At 37.8% G+C, this 10536-nt stretch overlaps 1 protein-coding gene across 3 annotated transcripts in view; it reads right to left on the reverse strand.

Annotated features, from left to right (window-relative positions):
• Window positions 1–9297, reverse strand: part of LOC106644311 (uncharacterized) — a 45860-nt gene extending 36563 nt beyond the window's left edge. For all 3 annotated transcript variants that reach the window (XM_089592220.1, XM_014359757.2, XM_089592692.1), the window contains exon 1: window positions 8906–9297. The gene's annotated coding sequence lies outside the window, so the exon portion shown is untranslated. The remainder of the gene's footprint in view (window positions 1–8905) is intronic.
• Between the last annotated feature and the right edge of the window lie 1239 nt (window positions 9298–10536).

A 10536-nucleotide genomic window follows, 5' to 3' on the forward strand; every position in this document is an offset into this window, starting at 1 on the left:
TAAGCCGCCGATTAGAGCAGTCGCCTTGATGGATCGTGTATGAATGGGCTTGAAGCTCGAGCTCGTGCCAAGTGCTTTTTTGCACTACAAGCGAGTCGGTTTACTCGCAGAGAGCGCGCGTGAGAGGGCCAATTTATTTATTATTTTTTAGTCTCAATTGATGGCGTTGACGGATGATGTTGATTTTGCCCTCGAAAAAATAACGGTATCATTTACATTTCTTTTCTTTTTTTGCCCGCATCGCAGAAGCCACTTTTTACATCGGAGCAACTGTTTTTTCAAAGACGTTTTTATTTTTTCAAGGAAAGGTGAGATTAATTCTATGCTACAGCACACTAGCTTTCTCTCGGTGCAGGGGCTAGAAATTACTCGTTGTTGATTGCACTTTCTGTTACATCCCGTGCAAGAAAAGACAGCGAATTCTATCACTCGATGGGTTAAAATGTAACAACTAACTCTGTACTCATGAGTTTTGTCAAAACCAGTACTTAAAAAAGGTATATTGAGTCATTCCCTCATCCCTCATTTGAAAGTTAAAAGATCAACTGTAACCTTTTCGATCGTTTGAAACACTGACTGACTCCAATGAAATCTTTGTTTGCACCCCCAGCTGTGCAAAATTCTGAGATATTCCATCTTAAAGTTGGGATGTTTTGCATGAATGCAGATATGTAATTTTGGAAACTTGTCATTTACTAGTCATACATCAAAAAAGTGGTTGTTATGTGATTATATGAGTAGATCAAAATACACGAGCTTTCAGATGTTACACATGAAAAAATATCAGTAGCCATGAAAAATACCAAAATATTCTGTCCAAAAACGGTCAAGCCACTGTCATTTATCCATTAACGTAAAAGAGATACTTGTTTTTAAAACCATGAATTTTTATCATTATAAATCAACATAAATAAGCTAATGGCTTTTACGAGATGGTTGATATTGATGCAACTTTTTTTAAATAGGTATATTCTAAATGTTAAACCGTTTACGCACGAACAACATACATCGCGCTCGACACAGCTGATATGAGTTTCCATCTGCCTCGAAATAATGGTCAAGAGGCGTCGTTTTTTTTTTTATTAATTTTTTGCACTTATGTCAAACTTGTAACTCTTTGGTTTGGATGTAACAGAACAATGGACTGTAACAGACAGTTACGGTATTTTTCGTTGTCATTTTACTGTAAAGAGAAATTTGTAGATTTTTCAACTCAATGATACCTTTTTTTGTGCATTTATTTTTTTTTACTCATAATATCTCCCTTAAGGACACTTCTGAATTTAGTATATCTTCCACTTTATTTTGCTTGAGCTCCAAATCACGTATATACGCGCATGCTTGGAATTTTTATTTGGAAATCCGATGCTCGCGCGCGGCGCAAATTAAAATCACCTCCCTCTCCTCTATGGAGAGTCCACTCAACTCTTCGTCTCGTTGTTTCATTTAAACGCGCAGAAGATACCTGCAGCGAGTATATAAATAATGAAACAACACTCCGGTGGGCTTATTTTCGAACCGCTAAGGCGACGGAAATAAACTCTTTATTTTGGGAGTGGCGTTAATATATTACGTTGTTGTTGTTTTTTTTTCTTTTTTTTTTTTTTTTTTTCGTTTAATGGCGCCAGAGCACAGGAGCATTGCCAAAACGCTATAGAAAACCGATGATTCTAGTCACGATGATGAACATCTCGAGTGCAGGTGTATATTAGAGTTTGGCACGAATGTCAGCAAGTGCCAGCTTTTATGTCAAACTAGCTCATCTCGTATGTTACATTTGTGTACCAACTCGGAGCACAACGACTAATCGCGTCGATGCATAAGTGTATTATACGCTGTTTTTCATTTCGTTGTCCAAAATATATGCTTATGCCTCTGTAATATGGATTCCAGTGTTTTTTATATACCATCGTATCTTGATTTACAGCGCGAAACGCGAATCGAGAAATGTGTTATTCCGGGTTACCTTTGGCATTTATTTTTGACATTGAATCCACGCGGGTATCGTTCGCAGAAATACTTCATTTACATGCTAATTATTCGAATTTCCTCGATGATTAAGAAGTAAACAACTCTTTTATAATACGATTTGGATACAAAAAACATTTTTTTTCTCATCTCAGCCAAGCTAATCGAGGTTTCGCAGTTTGAAATATTTTTTTGAGTATAAACACAACTGCTTCTTCGTAGAGGCAATCCGAAGGGATCTTAGTATCGGTCGATGATGCATTTTTTTGTTGTTGACATTTTGGCACAATGTATGGTTGGTAAATTTTTTCCTCGATTACTCTTCTTTTTTCTCTATTGGTCCCGTATATTGAAGCTGTGAGGTTGCAACAACAATTGTTTGATAAGTAAAGTTTTTTGCTGCTTTTGTCGAGAGAAAAACTTCAATTTGATTTTCGAAACAATTGCGTCTAGCAGAAAATCTGTAAGTAGCTTTATTTAACATTTTAAGTCTTTGCGTTCGGTTAAAAGTATAATTTGTGTAAAAAATCATAACTCGAATAAGACGAATAATTTATTTAAATTTTTACTACATACTTAATACATCAAATATTAATTTTGATCATATTTTAAAAACATTGATTCTGTTTATAAATGAAAGTTACATTTTTGTTTTTTACGTTAATCAGTTTTTTACGTTATACATCTATTTTTGTCTTCAAAAAACTCGTATTTTGTCATTGTTCTTCGAAATCTACTTGTAACATATTTTTAAAGATAAAATTATTTTTAAATCATAATCAAGCATTACCGTTAATTTAGTTTACTGCGTAAAAAAAATAATTTTTCAAACAAATAAAAAGCAGTGAAATTTTACACTTTCTATATATTTCAATCTTTCATCCCAGTACCAATGATTAATTTTATCATATTCACGTACCATACACAGTTATACGCAAAATTATATAATCTCACAAGTTAGCAAAAATATTCAAATGCACGTCTATACGTATTTCTTCACATTGAGTGATCGCGGCAGGCGAGCACGGACCAAGGAAACTTCCATAAGTACAATAACCCAATTATAACATACACACCATACATCATCACGCGAGCTCGAAAGAGCAGTGGAACGAATTGATCCAGGCTGGCGCGCGAAAGCATGAAAAACCGCGGATGGAGTGAACAATATCATGTACCATTTTTTTTTTTTTTTCTATAAGTTTCATTCGAGAAGAGGCGCGTGCGAGAAATTTACATCGGGGCGATGTACATTATAACACACCAGCGCCTTCCGCGACCGAGATTTCATTCTTTGAGAAGTTGGTGTGGGACTTTGTGGGTGAAAGCGACAGAAACATATAGAACAAAAGACTCGGTGGGTTCGGCTACAGGGAATCCAAAGAGCACATAGCAAAAGAATATAACAGTTACGTCTTCGTTATGTGTTACAATGTACAAAGGTATATACTCGGGGATCGGGGATCGGGGTGTAAGTTATATTATGCTCGGGTGCTTGTTCTCGGAATGCCATACACGTGGTATATCTACTTATGCAGAGATTTTTTTTTTCCTTTATATTTTTCAGCGACACGCGGTTGCACCCCGTACTTTCCGAGAATTAATAATAATATAGCCAATGGGTGTTACACATGTGTTATACGGTGGAATCCAGCAGGGAACAATTGTGAATGGAATCAAATGAGACTTTGGGAAATTGTTCGTTGCAACATTTCAGACGGGGTTGACGGATAAAAACGCGAGCCAACGCTTGTTGGAAATTAAGGTCTCGTCGTGGGCTCTGATGGAGCAAAATAGTGTACTTTTATAGTGAAAAACTTAACGCGAGTATTCTTACTAAGTTGAATAATCAAGTTGCAATATATTGATGCTTAATTTCTAAAATATCAATTATAATCTACAAATGAAACAAAACAATAAATAATAACACGATTTGAATCTTTAAGTGTACTTTATTTGATAGCGAGTGTTGATTGGCGTTAATAATTGTTAGCAAAAAACAATTCGACTTTGAGAAATCGCAAGAAGAATGAGTCCGACACGCCTTTTGGAGTCAATTGTTATTGATTCTACGCTGTTGCGGTATTTCGGACGCATCTCGCTACAGTGGGTGTATAATTATCCATTGGTCCAATAAAATATTGAGTATATCCAAGACACAGGCTAGATAGATCGAAGAAAAAGTGCAGTGCTCTCGTCGGTGCACCTACTCTGGTACAACGAGAGGTGATGTCACAATGCCACTGTAATATAACTCTCCCCTTTCCCTCCGCCTCCTACGACTCATCATCGCCTCGTTTTTCCTGCACATTTCAGTGTATATCGTACTTACGCCATACAATGCAACTTTTATGGTACCAATGAAAAAAAAAAAAAAAAAAAAACTGCAAGCTGGTAGTTTTGAAATGGAAAATAAAAGCGTACCTAAACTATATGTACTCAAGCGGAAGCATAATGAAGTTTGCTTTTAAAATTGAAATATCTCGGACGATGTTGAATTCGAGTGAAACGTATCAATTACGAGGTATGTGTTTACCGAATGGGTGGTTAATTAAAAATTTTAATCGCCTATAGTTACGACCTTTGAATAATTCATCGAGGCCAAAAGTTAACAAAAAAAAAAGAAAAAAAAAAAAAAAAAAAGTTGTACGAATGAAGCCAGAAAACGAGTAACCAATGGAGGGAAGGACGAGGGTGCTCGCGGTGTACTCATCACGTATCCCCGGATTAAAAGTCTCATCTCGTGTCGTTGGTACACTCGACTATCCTGTACTGTTGGTGGCCGCTCTTGTCCATCGCGGATGACGACACACGGCCAGCGAAAAAAAAAAAAAAAAAAAGATGCGGATGATCCAGGCGCATATATATGGAGAAACCATATACACCACAATGGTACCTATGCGTGCAGCGCTCCGTAACTCCTGATGGCGCGTGAGCGGGCCATTTACATTTATACGGCGGCACGCTCTTCGCCTCCTCGTTTTTTTTTTTTTTTTTTTTTTTTTCATTCGCGCTCTCTTATAGCTGATTTGTGGACGCGCGCGTGGGACTTGAGTCGCTAAAGTCGGCGAGGACACGCGCTTTGAAATCCTAAATTTTTGTTCCTCCTCTTTTTTTTTCCATCATCAGCTCTGTCGAGTCTACGCGTTTTGTTTGTCGCGAATAGCGATTTACTGCCACTGATAAATTTTTTTTGTATCTGTGCGTGTTTGTACGTTTGGCGTGAAACGGGTATGCTATATACATTACAAGTATAGCTGAGCTATAAAAAGGACGAGGTTTCGCGTCAAGAGAGTCGTGTTTAATTTGAGACTGCGCTTTGACGGCATAATCCAATCGGAATTTGTCCATCCGCCACGTTTCTTTGGCTGTCAGCAACGAAATGGAGACCGTCAACAAGGAAAATTCAGAATTTTTGTTAGTACAGTGAGTTCTATAAGTCATACTTGCAGTCAAGTTGGCGTGAGAGCGTAAGTGTCTCGTATCGTGACGTGCACTTGTACGTTCGACACTAAGCTGTTACTGAGATATTGTACGAAGAGGGCGCCAATGCCCCGATGCAATTACCAACATGAAATGACATAGTGAATAGTCAGAGCGCATTACAGCAGATATTATTATTTATTATTTTTTTCTTATTGAAAATTAAGATCTTATACTTTGTTTGCTCATTAAATAAGAAAAAAGATCGATACACACATCAAAAGATAAACAAATTTGCGTCAACTGCTATCACGAAGAAAAATTTAATACGCAAGTTCAATGGGAAAAAAACTAGTTCTCCGCGATCTGTTTACACATTTGAAAATTCACGCGATAAGCTGGCTTCAAAATTATTTGTCCTTTTTGTAAAAAAAAAAAAAAAAAAAAAAAAATTAACAAATAAATGGATCGATCAAACGAACAAATTAAACCACCTATATCACCTCGCATCGGTGACAGATGCCGTCATGCCTTTGTGGATACCGGATCGATCGACTCTGGAATTGGAAAAAACAAGCAAACAAACAAACATATTATGATAATTCAGTCAAAGTGACTCCGATCGTCATTGCCGAGAACGATTCGCACCGGCAAACCTAACGATATCACCTGCACCGAACCAACGCGTAAAAACCGACGCTCATTGGGATATGTGACACATACACACAAGTAAGTATATATTATTGGGTATACAATGTGCACATCAGCAGCATCCGATTCAAAGGTGATGACGATGATAAAATAATAACAACGACATAAATATAGAGAGGACTTGGAAGCAGCTGCTACGTACAGTACATGCAAAACCAAAATGCTTGTGACCCGCAATGAGCCGATGTATCAAAAGCCAAGCGGTGCATGTCTCTCTTGCGTATAATACATAGATGCCTATACGTTATCTACTATAGAGGCACAGCCTTCTAAATTTAGATCGGACGACATAGCGGAGCTGCCACTCACACCTATATAAATATAATATATACGCATACACGCGTGTCGCTTCCTCTCGTGCAACCTCTCGGTGTAGGTACATATATATCATATCCACACTATATTGTTAACGGAGCTCGCGCGCAAATAACGTGCGTCCCGCCGTCCCCTATATTACACACACGTGTGTGCGAATGCCGCGCGATAAGGCCTTTGACTTTGATTCGCCGGCTGTTTATATTTGCGCCACACACGTACATAATATAGGTATAGGCGCGTGCTACTAGTGCCAGTATATATATATGTATATATTTGCACGCGCGTATAGGTGTATGTATATAATGAGTAGGTACACCTATAAGGGAACTCGGGAACCGGTTGTGGCTCTACAGTGCTGTTTAGCGTATTTTACCGAGCCCCCACCGTGCTAGCTTGCTCGCTGCATTCCTAGTTTGCGAGAGGCTTTTTTATTTCTAGTTTTGCCCTCCGTTTGATCTATACACGGGTCTTATTTGCCATTAGATGGAAAAAACTTCTTTTTTTTTTTTTTATGATACTTTGCGAGGATGTCGGTTGCTCGCAAAGCGAAAGTGTATATTTATCGCACGCGGGGGGCGTATCGTTGAATTGATCCAATAAGCGACTCTTGGATCTTACCATGATTTGAAGTTTTTAAAAGTGGGCTCGCGGTGGTTTGGTGTCTTTGACGCCTACCTCATGCAGGATTCAAAACGAAGGCTTAGAAAACCGGTTGCTCGTACATCTGTTGATCGATGATGTAACGACGAGAAGAATCGCAAGCGCGGTGCAGCGGTTCACCCTTATTTGCGTTTTATTTGAAGTGCAGGATCGTTTGATAAGACGTACATTTTTGAGATAAAGATACGCTCTAAATCCATACAAATCCCAATGCGTTCAAATAAAACCATGTTTTTGATTATGTGCAGTTAATGCGTCATCGCGCTGGTGCACCTGTTACAATTAGTATTTTAGAAACAGTCTCGTCAAATGATTCGTCGATTGTTTCATCATAGCTCCCGTGCCCGGAACAAATAACATTTTTTTTTTTTTCCCTACGATGCGCTTATATAGTGTAAAACGATTCCGTCACATGTTGCTCGTGCACACGTTTGCTAAATCTGTGGCAGGATGTTTTTACAACATTATGACATGTATGGTAGCCTTCACTGTTCAAAATCTATTCAGTTTTTAACAGAATGTTTTTATACATGGTTTGGGTGAGTTACATTTCCTACAAATGTCTTGTTAAAAATACAAAAATCTTGTGCACTTCAGCTCTATGCTAACTACTACGTGTTATCATTTTGTGGATTTATTGATATTATTTATAGTAAGAAGATACACAAAATTTACGTAATTTTGACACTTTAGGTATGTTTAAGTATATGAATTGGTAAATTTATTCTTCCTATTAAAAATTAACAGTTAAATTGATTTTGTTCTCGATTAGTTGCTTATTGATTGCATTGCTGTGTGGTGCACTTTAGGTATCGAAATTAGATTTGCACCGCAAGCTGTATATATATCGTTTTTTTTTTTTTGTTTTTTGTTTTTTGTTTTACCAAGGTACCTCTACACTTATCAAAAAAACATCGCTTCGACGCAGCTTTGCAGTCGATTGATAAGCGTCGCATCGAGCGCAGCGATCAATGAAAAACACCGAACCAGCGCGTCGTGCGCACTCGTATCGATTTCGAAAAAAAAAAAAAAAAAAAAAAAACAACAAAATATATTTCACAACATTGAATTTGTCCCCTCGAACGAAATCTCTTGCGGAGCTGCAGGTGCGTGTATATACCACGTATGTGTATATATGCGATTGAGACCACTCGGCGCGAATGCATTCGCCGCGCGGCCAATAATCTTAATTAGATCTATCGGCGCCCCGGCCCGTACACACCATTATTATTACCATTGTCGCGCCGCGTGACGCTGCACCACGAGTCACCCACATTGATAATTGCGCTTTTCCCCTTCCAGCCTGTAGTTGTAACATCTGAAAACTTATCCTTTTAAATTACGCGCACCAGTTGCGATAACACACTTTACATGCAGGTGTACTCGTTGCTCCAAAGCTGAAGATGCGTTTTCGATTGGTAAACCAGCATCGGTCGCCGCACGTGTAAACAACTGGGCTCTATATAAGTACACACGCCAGGGGACCTAATTTTACTTTACTTTGCGAAACGCCCCGGCGGCGTACGCATAAATCACAAATTTCACGCCACAACCGTTTATTACCGAAATTTCAGCTGCGGCTTGTCGCGCGAGACTTTTTTTTTTTTTTTGGAGAGACTCGCGGACGTCGGGCGGGTTTATAAAAAGACACCGGAATGTAGAATTTTCCGTTTGACCCTTTGGCTGTTTTTTTTTTCCCCCCAAGACGGAGTAAGAAAATACTAGTAAGTATACATACATGAGGATGAGGTAAAAATCAGTGCGTCCAAGATGTCTTTGTGTGCGTGTGTGAGTATAAATTATGTACAAGCGAGCGTTCACCTACATCATGTCGTCCGCTCCTTTTTCTCCGTTCACCATTTCAAAACTCCGTCTATATATTATTAGAGCCGCTCGGAGAGTCGCGGCGGCGAATGTATGGGTGTAACGTATACACGCCACCACGAGAGATGTTTCGTACGTCCACTTGGATAATCCTGAGGTAGTCACTTTTTCATGGGATATGAAAAAAACAAACAAAAATTTCGGAGCAACAACGTTAACCAACAACACTTTGTCAATCACAAGGTGGTACGAAAACTTGATAATGAGAACTGAAATCGAAGAGAGAAAAAGAAAAGGAAAAGAAAAAAAACTGTGCAAACGAAGAACAAGAGCGGCACACTGCAAAGCGACGGCGAGGAGCGCGCATGTATAAAAATAAACGATGCTCACGGCACGACGGATGGGAGCCGACTGAGGGGCCTCTGCTGTCTCTGCTTGTGCTGCTATATATGCCATATGGATTGTACAACTTGCTTGAATCCATACACATATACATATACACGCCCGCGTGTATACATGACTCTTTCCACTGAAAATCGCGATTTTCCAATCGAGAGCTTTCATTCAGGTTTCAAATGATTATTACGTTTAAGTTTTGTGCCCAAAGTAGAGAGGAAACGCTTTGAAACTTCAATGATTTTTTTAATGAAAAAAATCTTACAAAATAATCTTGTTTTTCTTTCATATAGGCTTCCGGTAATGGGGATAATGGATTGTGAAGCAATTTTTGTTTTTGTTTTTGGGCCGTATGATAAGAAGGAAAATGTTTCGCAACAAAAATTTAAGGAATTTGAAGAATTGGACCCCTGAAAATCTCATGAGCTGCCATTTTTTACATGTCCGCTGACAGAGAATTGTAGGTAATAGAGAACTTTAAAAATTATCTCGAGTAAACCAATGACTCTAAAGTCTAGGAGTTTCAATATATCCAAAGACGCAAGGAGCAACAAAAAACATTTTCTTTGTTCAAGACGCGTGCTCGTATCGAAAAGTTTAAGTAAGAATGTTACACAAGACTTCTACTGCAATTACGGAGTGTCCATCAGACTTTAGCCCAATTGTTTAATGGATTTTTAAGTGCTTTGAAAGTGTTTCTTTTTCCTGGACAAAGTGTATTCTTTTTGGTAGAAAATTTTTTTGTTGTCACCATTTTGCAATACAATACTGAGAAAAATGTTGTTTTTTTTTCCGTCCGATGAATGTTTACGTATTTTTAGAAATATTTTGACTCATTTTTTTTCTAAGTACTTTAATATTTTTAATTTTAATGCATTGTTTTTGCTGATTAAAATTTTGTCAAGCAATATGTTAGAAGTACTATTTTAAAAAATTTTGACGTAAATAAAGCACTACGTATATATATTTTAATTGAAAATGTACTAAGTCTCGCATTCGTTAGGTAATTTTTTCAAGCTATTTCAAAAGAAAAAAGAATAGATGCATGTCAAAAACTCGACATGTAGTCTAATGATATAACACCACTTGATCTGGATTAAATTCTGGTTTAGCTTTGTAAGTTCAAATTACTTCTAAATATTAGGATTTTCATACTATTTTGATGGATTAGTGCCATCACCTACTTAACTGTACTTACTGAACTACTTTTTACTAATTGTCAAGAGTTTTGGAATT

This window comes from Copidosoma floridanum, unplaced genomic scaffold (genome assembly GCF_036245765.1).
Source record: "Copidosoma floridanum isolate Cflo_tuat_1 unplaced genomic scaffold, Cflo_Japanese_pri ptg000001l, whole genome shotgun sequence".
Taxonomy (NCBI): domain Eukaryota; kingdom Metazoa; phylum Arthropoda; class Insecta; order Hymenoptera; family Encyrtidae; genus Copidosoma; species Copidosoma floridanum.